The sequence below is a fragment of the Chiloscyllium plagiosum genome, chromosome 27, assembly GCF_004010195.1.
Source record: "Chiloscyllium plagiosum isolate BGI_BamShark_2017 chromosome 27, ASM401019v2, whole genome shotgun sequence".
Classification (NCBI taxonomy): domain Eukaryota; kingdom Metazoa; phylum Chordata; class Chondrichthyes; order Orectolobiformes; family Hemiscylliidae; genus Chiloscyllium; species Chiloscyllium plagiosum.
Window position 1 is genome coordinate 26,841,415 of NC_057736.1, and position 13,111 is coordinate 26,854,525.

General features: G+C 42.4%; 1 long non-coding RNA gene across 1 annotated transcript; it reads left to right on the forward strand.

The window, feature by feature from the left end:
* Window positions 1-708: 708 nt before the first annotated feature.
* On the forward strand, window positions 709-12,891 carry LOC122563684. The gene is made up of 3 exons (XR_006315695.1): window positions 709-1,438; window positions 11,336-11,421; window positions 11,504-12,891. It is a non-coding gene; the product is annotated as an uncharacterized LOC122563684 (long non-coding RNA).
* The last annotated feature ends 220 nt before the right edge of the window (window positions 12,892-13,111 follow it).

Consider the following 13,111-nt stretch of genomic DNA (forward strand, 5'->3'; position numbering starts at 1 on the left):
GGGTCTATTTCCATACTGTACAGCTCTTATGTTCCCTTTTTGCCCTCCTGATTTCCCTCTTAAGCATACTCCAACTGCCTTTATACTCTTCTAAGGATTCACTCGATCTATCCTGTCTTTACCTGACATATGCTTCCTTCTGTTTCTTAACAAAGACCTCAATTTCTTTAGTCATCCAGCATTCCCTATACCTACCACTCTCTCCTTTCACCCTAACAGGAATATACCTTCTCTGGACTCCCCTTATCTCATTTCTGATGGTTTTCCATTTTCCAGCAGTCCCTTTACCTGCGAACATCTGTGCCCAATCAGCTTTTGAAATTTCTTGCCTGTCAAAGTTCCTATCTAGTGCAAATTTATGCTAGTTTTGCCTTCGTACCAATGATGAATATGTTATTAGATAACTCCTGAGGAGACCCAATTTCATTTACAGAAGATTCAATTTTAGTCCAGGTCACTCATACTCGAGGTTTGGTCTGCTTTACAGGACTTCCCAAATGTGTAGCCATTTTTACCAGCGGGTATGGTGCATGGGAGAGAATAATATTGAGCCGAAAGACCTGCGGATGCTGTAAATCAGAAACAAAAGCAGAAATTGCTGGAAAGCTCCGAATCCGAAACTTTAACTCTGATTTCTCTCCACTGATGCTAACAGACCGATCGAGCTTTTCCAGCAATTTCTGTTTTTAATACTGAGCCGAGTTGATCCAAGCCGAGTCGATCGACGCTTATGTTAGGGGTAGGGTCGGTTCCAAAATCGCAGCCCAAAGACATAAAGAGAAAGAAGAGGAACCCTGCTCGGTGTAGTCCTCTCTGGTCACTAGAGGCCATTGGAAAAACTATACTGGTGCACTGTTCGAGCTGATCGAGAAACCCCCATGGCCCGGCTCCACCGGGCACGGAGCAACCCCAGATTGCCCGCCTCTTAATCCCTAAGAATGAAGCCTAATGCTACCGGCTGCCCCTTCAGTGTCTGGTGGGGACTCTGACAAATTAATGAAAAGCTCTATGTGCAGCTTTAGATTTGCACGCCGTTCCCGCCCTCCCTTTCAAGTCAGAACCTTTCCGTTGAAATGTGAATGAAGACTAAAGATGATCTAGCGCAAATATAATGTCTTTAATCCTCGATTATACTTTAGAAATCACGGCCACGATAAATACTGAGCAGAAATCAGAACGAACTTTGGGGGCAGGTGGAATGTGAGTAGTACAGAAATCTTAAATTTAGTTTTTCCGGTTTTCAATTTGGAGCCGGTTGGGAGGACACAGGCGTGTGGAACTGAGAGTAGATTGCAGAGAGGAACGAATTTGTTTGAGGGAATGGACAAAATAGTTTTTCAGTCGCTCCTGGTTCACAACAAATGGAAGTTACTTCAGCCCCTCTTGCCTCACTTCCGCTTTCTGAAACCCAGACTGCATAGAGACATTAAACTTAAAGGTAAGTAAAATTCTACATATTAAACAAAACTCGATTACCACACCATCAGGTGATTAACTGCTGTAGTAAATGGATTACTGACCGCAGTAATTACGGCTCTCTGAGTATTAAGTCATAAGGTCATGCATCTAAATGCATCTTTGTGAAATTCAGAAATCCGCCCCAGTGATTTTTTTTCACTCTGTAGTCACAAAGCATTGAGCTTTAAAAATTTAATGTTGATTATTTGTAGTGAAGATTGTGTAAAAAGAAACTACAATATAGCGGCGAATACCTCAAGTTCCTTTCAATAAAACCAGAAAGTGCTGGTGAAAACAGATCTGGCAGCGCCTGGAGAATGAAATAGAATTATGGTTTCAACTCACCTTTTAAGAATGTTCTATGTACCAATTAGATCACTCCTCATTCTTCCTATAGATCACTCCTCATTCTTCCTAACTCTGGGGAATTCAGTGTCCTCAGGACATTAATGTCATCCCAGGATTTGTCATTAGAAACAAGGAGCAGGAGTAGGCCCTTCAAGCCTGCTCTGCCATTCATTATGATCCTCTGATTCAATGCTCTCATCACCCCACTTCCTCCCACCCCCACCTCCCTTTAGCCAAAAAGCTATGTCTGCCTGCTTCTTGAAAGCACAATGTTTTGGTCTCAAACACGTTCTGTGCTGATGAATTGCACAGACTCGCTACTCTCTAAGTGAAGAAATTTCTTCTCATCTCGTCCTAAAAGGTTTACTCTTATCCTTAAATTATGACTTGTGATTCTGGACTTTCCCCACCATCAGTAACATCCTTTCTGCATCTAACCTGTCTTGTCCTGTTAGAAATTTAAATCGGTTTCTACAATACTCTGTGCTGCTGCATCACTGCCTTGTTTAGGAATTGTGCTGTTTCGGATTATAAGACCCTACAATGGATAATGAGGACAGCTGAGAAGATCATCAGAGTCTCTCTTCCCACTATTACAGACATTGACACCACACACTGCATCTGAAAGGCTAAGAGCATTGTGGAAGAACCCACATACCCCTCACTTAATCTTTCTCTCTCTCTCTCTCTCTCTCTCTTAAACTCCAGTGAATACAATCTTAAACAGCAGCCACCAGTCCTGTCATCACAGAAATCATTTTGGTAAACCTTTGCTACACTCTCTCTAGCAAGAACATTCTTCCTCAGATCTGGAGATCAAATCTGTACACAATATTCCACAATAAACCATTCAGAAAGGTTAAAAATCACACAACACCAGGTTATGGTCCAACAGGTTAAATTGGAAGCACTAGCTTTCGGAGTGCTGCTCCTTCGTCAGGTGGTTGGTGAAAGAGCAGTGCTCTGAAAGCTAGTGCTTTCAATTAAACCTGTTGGATTATAACCTGGTGTTGTGTGGTTTTTAACTTTGTACACCCCAGTCCAACACCGACATCTCCAAATCATGACTACAATTCAGAAAACAAATTCACAAAACCTGTTTATTCCTACTCTTTCTTTCCTGTATGTTAACCAATTTTCTATCCATCTCAAGGTTTACCACAGGCACACTGATAATGTTACCTAGAATGGTTATGAAACATCTGAAAACAAACCTCCCAGCTCAGCAAGCAACCTTACATCTACTAGTTATATAGAGTCATAGAGTTGTACAGTGCGGAAACAGACCCTTCTGTCCAAATCATCCATGCAGACCTCTTATCCTAAACTAATCTAATCCCATTTGCCAGCATTTGGGCCACATCCCTCTGAACCTTTCCTATTCATGTACCCAGCCTTTTAAATGGTACTTTTTGTCGATTGGCTTGATGAGTGGGAGAAAGTGAGGACTGCAGATGCTGGAAATCAGAGTCAAAAAGTGTAGTGCTGGAAAATCACAGCTGGTCAGGCAGCATCCGAGGAGCAGGAAAGTCGACGTTTCAACCATAAGCTGTTCATCAGGAATGTGGGAGTGGAGAGGGGGCTGAGAGATAAATGGGAGGAGGATAGGGCTGGGGTTAAGGTAGCTGGGAATGCGATAGGTAGGTGAAGATGGGGGTGATGGTGATAGGTCAGAATGGAGGATGGAGTGAGTAAGTGAGAAGGAAGATGGACAGGTAGGACAGTTCAAGAAGGTAGTGCTGAGTTGGAGGGTTGGATCTGGGATACAGTGAGGGGAGGGGAGATGAGAAAACTGGATTTGACATTGATCCCGTGTGGTTGGAGGGTCCTATGGTGGAAGATGAGGCGGTTCTTCCTCCAGGTCTCATGTGACTAGAATTTGGCAGTGATGGAGGCCCAGGACTTGAATGTCCTTGGCGGAGTGCGAGGGGGAGTTGAAGTGTTCGGTCACAGGGCGATCAGGTTGTTTAGTGCGTGTCCCAGAGATGTTCTCTGAAATGTTCCGCAAGTTGATGTCCTGTCTCCCTAATGTAGAGGAGACCATATCGAGAACAACGGACGCAGTAGATGATGTGTGGAGGTGCAGAAAAACCTCTGTCGGATGTGGAAGGATCCTTTGGGGCCTTTGATGGAGGTGAGGGGGGTTGTGGGTGCATGTTTTACACCTCTTGTGATGGCAAGGGAAGGTGCCGGGAGTGGAGGGTGGGTTGATGGTGGGCGCGGACCCAACAAGGGAGTGGTGAAGGTAATGGTCTCTGCGGAACGCACATAGGGCTGGGGAGGGAAATATATCTCTGGTGATGAGGTCTGTAGGTGGCAGAAATGGTGGAGGATGATACATTGTTTCCGGAGGTTGGTGGGATGGAAGGTGAGGACCGGGGAGTTCTATCCTTGTTGTGACTGGAGGGGTGGGGTTTAATAGCAGAGGTATGGGAAGTGGAGGAGATGCGCTGGAGGGCATTGTTGACCACGTGGGAGGGGAAATTGCGATTCTTGAAGAAGGAGGCCATATGGTATGTTCTGAAGTGGTATTGGTCCTCCTGAGAGCAGATGTAGTGGAGGTGGAAGAACTGAGAGTAAGGGATAGTGTTTTTACAGGAGGGAGTGTGGGAGTAGGTGTAGTCCAGGTAGCTGTGGAAGTCGGTGGGTTTGAAGTAGATGTCCGTGTTGAGTTGGTCACCGGAAATGGAGGTGGAGAGGTCCAGGATAGTCCATGTGAACTTGAGGTCAGGGTGGAAGATGTTCATGAAGTTGATGAACTGTTCATGGGAGCACAAGGTGGCACCGATACAGTCATTGATGTAGTGGAGGAAAAGGTGGGGATTAGTGCCGGTATAGCTGAGAAAGATGGACTGTTCAACGAATCTGACGAAGAGGCAGGCATAGCTGGGGCCCACGCAGGTGCCCATGGCTACCCCTTTGGTCTGAAGGAAGTGGGAGGAATTGAAGAAGAAATTGTTGAGGGTGAGGACCAATTCAGCTAATCAAATGAGTGTGTCAGTGGAAGGGTACTGGTTGGGTCGGCCACCGCAAGAGGTGTAAAACCTGCGTCCACACCTCCACACACGTCATCTACTGTGTCTGTTGTTCTTGACGTGGTCAGCTCTACAGTTGGAGACAGGATGCCAACTTGAGGAATGTTTCAGAGAACATCTCTGGGACACATGCACTAAACAACCCAACCACCCTGTGGCCGAACAGTTCAACTCCCCCTCCCACTCCGCCAAGGACACACAAGTCCTCAACCTCCTCCACTGCCAAATTCTAGCCACCCGACGCTAGGTGGAAGGACGCCTTATCTACCCCTTGGACCCTCCAACCACATGGGATCAATGTCGATTTCACCAGTTTCCTATCTCCCCTCCCCATCTTATCCCAGATCCAACCCTCCAACTCGACACTGCCCTCTTGAACTGTCCTACTGTCCACCTTCCTTCCCACCTATCTGCTCCACCCTCCTCTCCGATCTATCACCATCACCCCCACCTTCAACTACCTATCGCATTTCCAGCTACTTTCCCCCAACCCCAACCCCTACCCATTTATCTCTCCACCCCCTTGGGCCCCTTCACATTCCTGATGAAGAACTTTTGCTCAAAATGTCGACTCTCCTGCTCCTTTGATGCTGCCTGACCAGCTGTGCCTTTCCAGCACCACATTTCTTGACTTGATAAGTGCAAAACAAAAAGCTTCAATAAAATGTCTGGTTCAGCAATGTTAAAACTCTCTATCTCCACAATGCACATTCTTTGTAAGGCACAAGGTCAAAAGAATTCCACAATTTCCAGGTCTTGGTGTGTTATAGCTGAAAGTCTTTTCTCCATTGTTTCTGTGATGGCGTATTCTTCGTAGACAAACAGGAGGCTGGAAGAACACAGCAAGCCAGGCACCATCAGGACATGGAGAAGTCATAGTTTTGGATATAATCCTTCTTCAGGACTTGGGGTGGGGGGTGAGGTTGACTTTGCCACCTTCTTATGCTGCCTGGCTTGCTGTGTTCTTCCAGCCTCCTGCTTGTCTACCTTGGATTCCAGCATCTGCAGTTTTTTTTTATCTTCAATTTTGTGTGTCCTTCAGCAAGTAGTTCTGGACTTAGTAATTTGCCAGTTTGCAGCACTTGTTTGAAGACAACTCTGCACTGGAACATGAGCAAATCTCAGATGACCAAAGAGCATAATTCACCAAGTTGATAGTCTTCCAGGTACACTTAGTGATTACTCAGCGTATGTCTCTAGGAACAGATCATGGAGCACAGAATCCTCTTTCACACATCTGCTTAAGAATGTAACGAGACAAAAACCACAAAATCTTTCCTAATCTTCTTTGAAAGGCACATTTCACAAGAAATAAATAAAAACAAAAATTGCTGGAGAACTTTCAAAACTGAAGGATCAATGGATTCAAAATGCTTTTCGGCGTAAGCATCTCCATGAGAGCCAAGTAGACAATAGACAATAGGTGCAGGAGTAGGCCATTCTGCCCTTCGAGTCTGCACCACCATTCAATATGATCATGGCTGATCATCCTTAATCAGTATCCTGTTCCTGCCTTATCTCCATAACCCTTGATTCCACTATCCTTGAGAGCTCTATCCAACTCTTTCTTAAATGAATCCAGAGACTGGGCCTTCACGGCCCTCTGGGGCAGAGCATTCCACACAGCCACCACTCTCTGGGTGAAGAAGTTTCTCCTCATCTCTGTCTTAAATGGTCTATCCCGTACTTTTAAGCTGTGTCCTCTGGTTCGGCACTCACCCATCAGCGGAAACATGTTTCCAGCCTCCAGAGTGTCCAATCCTTTAATAATCTTATATGTCTCAAACAGATCCCCTCTCAGCTTCTAAACTCAAGGGTATACAAATCCAGTCGCTCCAGTCTTTCAGCGTAAGGTAGTTCCGCCATTCCAGGAATTGACCTCGTGAGGGTGCACTCCTGCACTCCCTCAATAGCCAGAATGTAGTATGGCACAGTCCAACTACTCAGCGCATTCGACAGCAGTGTGGCCAAACCGACAGTTTGTAATGTTGGGAATGGGTAGTAACTCAACACTTAGTAAGACTCGGTATCTGCAGTGTGAGGTTCTACACACAGCTTGATGCAATTGCACACAATTTTGGCCATCAGGATGAGGATGATATTGGATACATTTATACTGCCTGTTTCTAGAGGTTTGAGCTTTTTGTTCCTGTGAAAATAATACATTTTGGACCTTCAGATAAAGCAAAAAATGACTTTGGTGATCAACATAGCACAGGAGGAAAGAATGGTTCAGACCTGCACCATGTACAGAAATACAAAAAAGCACCTTGCACCTGATGACCATCTTCTTACCTGCAATGGAGAAGAAATGTCTTGTCACAAGCCCTGTTTTGGTTGATCATCACTAATTGCTCCTTCCAATTTTCAGTGCATATCTTAGCACCTCTGAACCTAATCCCCAATATCTTCAACTAATTTATCTTGACAGTGAAGGGGACGTTAATGGATCAGTCAGATAATTCCACAAGTATATGGCCACATTCTTGCCTTCATTAACTATGGCTCACAAGGCCTATTGGAATTTGTCGCAGATGTTCACCTGTCTGCACATTCATGGCAGTTCCAGTAGTTGATGGTGACATCGTCCATAAACAGGGAGGCTTGTTCCTGAGTGCTTCCACTACCAGAGACAGTCACCCTCTCATTCCCGCATTCCTCCAGAAAGTAGTGGCCAAACTCCATATTCGGGATGAACACCCTAAATCTGTAGTTTTCAACCTTGGAAGTCAAGGGATGTAGGATTTCCAGGAGAAGATGGTCACAGTATTGTTTTAAGTTCAGTTTATGATCAGTACAGACCTGAGCATTCAAACCTTCCAGTATTGTTGCAAAGTTAACTTTTCCTTAGAACAGTGTTACACTTAATTGACTGTGCTGTGAGTTAGCAACGAAAAGGAAACTAAGCAGGTTGACATTGCAAACTGAAAATGCTGACAAGTCAGTCACCATTTCCAAAGGGGAAAGACAAGTTAATGTTTCATCTGAATGTGGACACTTTTCAGTGGGAGTGACTCAGATCTGTGACCTTCCACATGAGTTGCATAGACGTTAATGAATAATTTTAGTATGCATGAATTAATTTAGTTTATGGGAATCATGCATGATCAAAAGAATCAAGGAGTTTAGAGATTTTTACTGCCTGTAATTTGTTATATTAATCCCAGATTTTAATTTTTGTCAGTGTCACTGTTGAAGCCTAGGAGAAAGTGAGGATTGCAGATGCTGAAGATCAGAGTCAAAAATTATGGCGCTGGAAAAGTATAGCATTCAATCAGCATTCGAGGAGCAGGAGAGTTGATGTTTCAGGCATAAACCCTTCAACAGGAATGCTTTTCCAGCGCAACACTTTTTGTCACTGTTGAAGCATGCCAGCCTGAAGTCAGGAATGTAAAATTATTTGTCATCCCTTCAATAGTATTTGGGAATTTTTCACTGAAAAAAAACTTGAAATTCTTTTAAATAAGTATTTTACAATTTTAGAATCTCCTTCTCTGGGGCGGCACAGTGGCTCAGTGGTTATTACTGCTGCCTCATAGCACCAGGAACCCAGGTTCAATTCCAGCCTTGGGCAACTGTGTGGAGTTTGCAAATTCGCCTCATGTCTGCATAGGTTTCCTCGGGTTTCCTCCTATAGTCCAAAGATGTCAGGTCAGGTGAATTGGCCATGCTAAGTTGCCCATAGTGTGCATTAGACAGAGGGAAATGGGTAACTCTTCTGTGTGGACTTGTTGGGCCGAAGGGCCTGTTTCCACACTAAGTAATCTAATAGATTCCCTACAATGTGGAAACAGGCCCTTTGTGGAAACAGGCCCTTTGGTCCAACAAGTCCACACCGACCCGCTGAAGTTCAACCCACCCAGACCCATTCCCCTACATTTACTCCTTCACCTAACACTGTGGGCAATTCACCTAACCTGCACATTTTTGGACTGTGGGAGGAAACCGGAGCACCCAGAGGAAATCTACGCAGACACGGGGAGAATGTGCAAACTCCACACAGTCAGTCGCCTGAGGCAGGAATTGTACCCAGGTCTCTGGCACTGTGAGGCAGCAGTGCTAACCACTGTGCCACCGTGCTGTCCACAATCTAATGTAATCATCTCAAACTTTATTTTGACTGTGCAATATTAGTTGGGGAAAATTGGATTTTGTGGTCTCGAATTTCTTTCTGTGCAATTTGCTCTAAGTTATCATGACCAATACAAAAGATCAAAGAATTTCAAGCATAAATCAAGTTTCCACCCACAAAATTAGTCATGCCTCCAGATTGAATGAATCACTATTTTGAATATCTGCTAATTTTGCTCATTTGGAGTTCTTCAAGGAGGCTCTTAGCATTAAACTTTATTGTTTAGGGTACAAGGACACTAATACATCAAAAACTTTTCCATACTTCTTTTGAATTCACTAAAAAGCTGAGAACTAGATCATTTTCAGTTTTTTTTTAAATCTGGTAACCAGAATTTGATCTAAATTCTTATATTTGTGTGACAAACTTATTTTCAGTGTTTTCCCCATGGCAAAAGGAATTAACTACAATTTTAAAGTAGTTAATGGTCTGTAAATGTTTTAAAATATTGTGGTGAAAGAAGCGATAGCAATTCAAGACCATTTTTCTTTCCTTTGTATTAATTAAACTATACCAGGTTACTCCTAAGTAGATCAAGGAACATTTTCAGTGCAATTTTTTGAAAAGTTTACTCTAATGCATTATCAAAACACAATGATGTATGAAGAATTTTACTTTCAACAAAATTAGTTTGAGCAGAAACTTCTGAAACTTGAGCAATTTGCATTTCAATCTCAAATCATAGCCAAAGCAAAAATTTTCTATTTATGGAAAAGCAAATGCCTACCTTTGTCTTGTGATTGTTGCATATTGCTTATTCCAGACAATGCGACTGTGTTTGATATGGCAGCATCGTGGCTCAGTGGTTAGCACCAGGGTCCCACCTCGGGCGACTGTATGTGTGGAGTTTGCACATTCTCCCTGTGTCTGTATGTTTCCTCCGGGTGCTCCGGTTTCCCCCCACAGTCCAAAGATGTGCAGGTCAGGTAAATTGGCCATGCTAAGTTGCCCATAGTGCCAGATGCATCACTCAGAAAGAAATGGGTCTGGGTGGGTTACTGTTTGGAGGGTCGGTGTGGACTAGTTGGGCCGAAGGGCCTTTTCTACACTGTAGGGAATCTAATCTAATCTAGAGAGTTATGTATTATAAATATTTGACTATTTTTACACATGTGCCTTGATTAAGGAGGGTTGTCTGCTTGCCATGCATTTGGAAATTGCTGAGCCCAGGACATTTAGCTCCTAAAGACTGGGAAACCTAATTTTATTGAATGTATACATCTTACTTGATGGTTTACTTGAAGTTTCATTGGTTTCATGGAAGTTTTGGAATTAGTTATTGTGTAGATGAATTTGAAATCAGACATCACATAAGAAGCAGGAGTAGGCCATCTGATCCCTGGTCCATCATTCACTAAGATCATTGTTAATCTAATTATGCCTTCAATTCCACTTTTGTGTCTACCTTTTATAACCCTAGACTCCCGTCAGATTAAAAATCTGAACAGTACGGTCTTAAATATATTCAAAGACCCACTGCTGTCTGGATTACAGTCTTCTGCATTGAAAATTCCAAACATTAACAGTTCTTTGAGAGAAATTCCTTATCTTGATCATAATGAGAGACCAATTAATCTGAATCTATGTTCCCAGGTTCCATAATCTCTGATGAAGGGAAACATGCTATCACATCTACCTTGTCAACCTCTCCTCAGAATTACATTTCAACAAAATCACCTCTCATTTTAAACTTCAATGAGTATAGACCGCACCCCCCTACCCACCACCACCACCACCACATTCAGCCTTTCTTCATAAGACATCCTGTCGTTCCAGGAATCATTTTGACGATTTTTGAATCATGTTTGATCTGCTATATCTTTCTTTAAGCAAGGAAACCAAAACTGAATACAATACTCCAGGTGTTGTCTCAAAAACGTCCTGTAGGAGGTTTGTAATTGTAAGTTTCAGCAAAATTTCCCTACTTTCAAGCACCACCCACTTGCAACAAAGGTTAACATTCCATTTAACTTCCTAATTATATGCTGTATATGCGTTTTTTTCAGATTCTGATATTTCAAGATTCCTCTGTTGCACAGCATTTTGTATTCTGTGTTTAAATTATATTTTACTTTTTTATACTTCATACCAATGTGGTAATATCTTTGAGGAGAAAGTGAGGACTGCAGATGCTGGAGATCAGAGCTGAAAATGTGTTGCTGGAAAAGCACAGCAGGTCAGGCAGCATCCAAGGAGCAGGAGAATCGACGTTTCGGCTCATGCCCGAACCGTCGATTCTCCTGCTCCTTGGATGCTGCCTGACCTGCTGCGCTTTTCCAGCAACACATTTTCAGCTCCAATGTGGTAATATCTCAATTTCACATATTATACTCCATTTGTCAAATGTTTGTTTTTTTTGCAGATTTTTAGTGTCCACTTCACAACTTGCTATCTGACCTATCTTCATATTACCAGCATATACTCTGGTCCTCCATCCAAGTTGTTCATGTAAGTTGTAAATTGTTGAGACTAATCCCTAGTTGCAGCCTGCCAAACTAAAAATTAACCTGTTTATTCTATCTATTTTCAGTGTGTGAGCCAAGCCTCTATCCACACTCAAACATTCCTTTAGAATCTGCTGTGTGGAAATTTCTCAGGGTCCCTATGCACAAGCCCCATCTATGCTGGAATAATGACAGTCTGCTCATCAGAAAATGCAAAGAAGGTATGAAGGCCGATACCTGAAATTGTCCTAAGCAGTGGAAATGACAATGGAAAGTCATCCTTGCTAACATCTGGGGACTGATGCTAAAATTGGATGAGCTATCGCACATACTAATCAAGCATCAGCCTGACATATTTGTAATCATGGACTTATATTTCCATGTACCACCATCATCATCCCTAAGTGTGTCCTGTGCCACCACCAGGACACAACCACCAAAGATAGCAGTACAATTATGTATAGTCAAGAATGAGTTCCTTTGAGGGTCTTTAACATTGATCCTTGACCCTGCCTGTGAATTGTTTCCTTTTATTGAACACCACTTAGAAGAAACACTGAACATGACAAGGATACAGAATGTATTCTGGATGGGAGACCATGAAAGGTAACATCTGTATTGACTGAACTCTGAGTCCCAAAGGATAACCACCAGACTGGGTCTGCAGCAAGTGGTGAGGAACCAACAAGACAGAAAAAAACTTACAGGGCATTCTGGTATAACGTAATGGTCGTGTTCCTCTGCAACCTTGTGCTCTAGAAATTTGTGCTATGAAACAAACGTTATAGAAAATCACACTGTGGAAGATTGCGATTAGAAAAAAATCACTAAACCCATTCAGCAGAAAGTTTGCATTATCCAAACAGTGTTCATAATTTGATTAGTGTTATATCAAATTCGTGTTGATAAAACTAGAATGACCTGTACTTGATGTCATACTCACCAATCTGCCTGTCACAGATTTATGTGTTCATGAATGTATCAGTAAAAGCGACCAATGTGCAAATTCTTGCCTTCACATTGAGAATACCCTTCATCATTTTGTGTGGTGCTATCACTATACTAAACGGGATAGAATTTTCAACAGATCTAGAAACTCAAAGTAGGATATCCTTAAAGTGCTGTATGCCATTAGAAGCAGAATTATGATTCAACCACAATCTGTAAGCTCACACCTGGCATATCCCTCCACTCTACCAATATTGATTATTGATATATTTTTGAAGGAGAATAGAATCAGGATAGCAGGACAGAGATAAAAGTTCAATTGTTGGGCTTTTGTTGTGCAGTGGTAATGTCCCTACCTTCTCCAGAGGTGTGTAATAGCATCTCTGAACAGATTGATTAGAAAATATCTAGAAAATCAGTTGTGACCTGGATAGCTGATATCCTACTTCTGCTCTTCCATTCAGTCAGTTATCAATTTTTAATCTAATCCAGGAAATAAAATGTATTTTACTAGTGAAAAAAATTAAATAACTCTGTTTTAAATGGAAACTGACTTTTTGCAGTCTCACTATATTAATAAGTAAATAAATAAATATTTAGTGAGGTTTAAAGGGTAAAAGAATATATATGTAACATTTTTGTTCTCATTGAAAGATAAAATGTTAATTCCTCTAACTGTTACTTAAAAACAAGAAATTGAAAACATTGATTCAAATGATTAGCTAAGATTAGAAAAGCAGAGGATT